Genomic DNA, 1,078 nt, shown 5'->3' with positions numbered 1-1,078 from the left:
CTCTAAATTCAGGAGGGATAAATTCAAGATCATATTTTGGCTCTCGTAGATTTGTTTTCATTTTCTTCAGCTTTAATTTGAATTTGCATATCAGTAACCAGACCCATCTAGACAAGATGAAATGTATTCAGTAGGGACTCATTCTTTTCCCCCCATACTCTTAAACTAAACTCCCTCTTAAAACCTCTAAGCCAGTCACTTCATGCCTTTATTGACCCCTCATTTTAGGTAGCCAATGTCTAAGTTGCCCTGTGTACAGAGGGGAGAGCATTGATATTTGATGTGAAGACTCCTTCCCTCTCTGTTGGTATTTAGAGTAACTACCTCTCTGAGTATAGGTCAGGTTCATCAAATTGTAGCAATTTACTCTTGTTTCCTTTAACAACAAAAAATTTTTTTTTAATTTTTAATTTTGTAATCTTCCTCTAGTCAAATTCTGATTATCAAGAATCTTGTACACCTCCTCTCACTTCATATCAGCTGGATGCTTCACTCTCAGCTCTAGCCCTTTGTGGCTATGTCCTTGTCTATAGGCTCAAGTGTCCTCAGGTCTCACCACACTTTGGACCAACCAGACCTTCCTATTCTCTCTCTCATCTCCAGGTCAATGGGAGTCAATGGACTGGGGTTGAACTCAGACCATTTCTTCATTGCTGCCTTTCCCCCTCTTCCACTCACTAGTAGACCAATGCGGTCGGTCGCCAGCAAGCTTACATGCTTGTCTGTGTGTTTTCCCTTTGAGTTTCAGTCTTAGAGGGGAGTTTGTCCTGATGGAACTTGATTGCTTGCCTTGATGTCTTCCTGGTGAACAGCTTGCTTATTCTTTTTTTTTCAGCTTGCTTATTCTTGTAGTAGCCAGTCATGCTGACATTTTTGTTTTGGGTTTTTCCTGATGATCTTTCTTTGAAAATGTGTCTTTTTAACTGTAGCTGTTCGAGGCTGGTCTGCTTGTCCTTCATAGTGGGAATGTCCCACCTCAGAAGGTTCTGAATGGGACTCAGGATTACACCTAAGGTTCTGTACTCTGTAAAGGCTTTGCAAGTTTCACTGGGCAAGTTCTAAAATCCCTTTTAGGTAT

The sequence above is a fragment of the Chrysochloris asiatica genome, unplaced genomic scaffold (genome assembly GCF_000296735.1).
Source record: "Chrysochloris asiatica unplaced genomic scaffold, ChrAsi1.0 scaffold00007, whole genome shotgun sequence".
Classification (NCBI taxonomy): Eukaryota; Metazoa; Chordata; class Mammalia; order Afrosoricida; family Chrysochloridae; genus Chrysochloris; species Chrysochloris asiatica.
The sequence above is the reverse complement of the archived record's forward strand: the minus strand, read 5'-3'. Positions refer to the sequence as shown.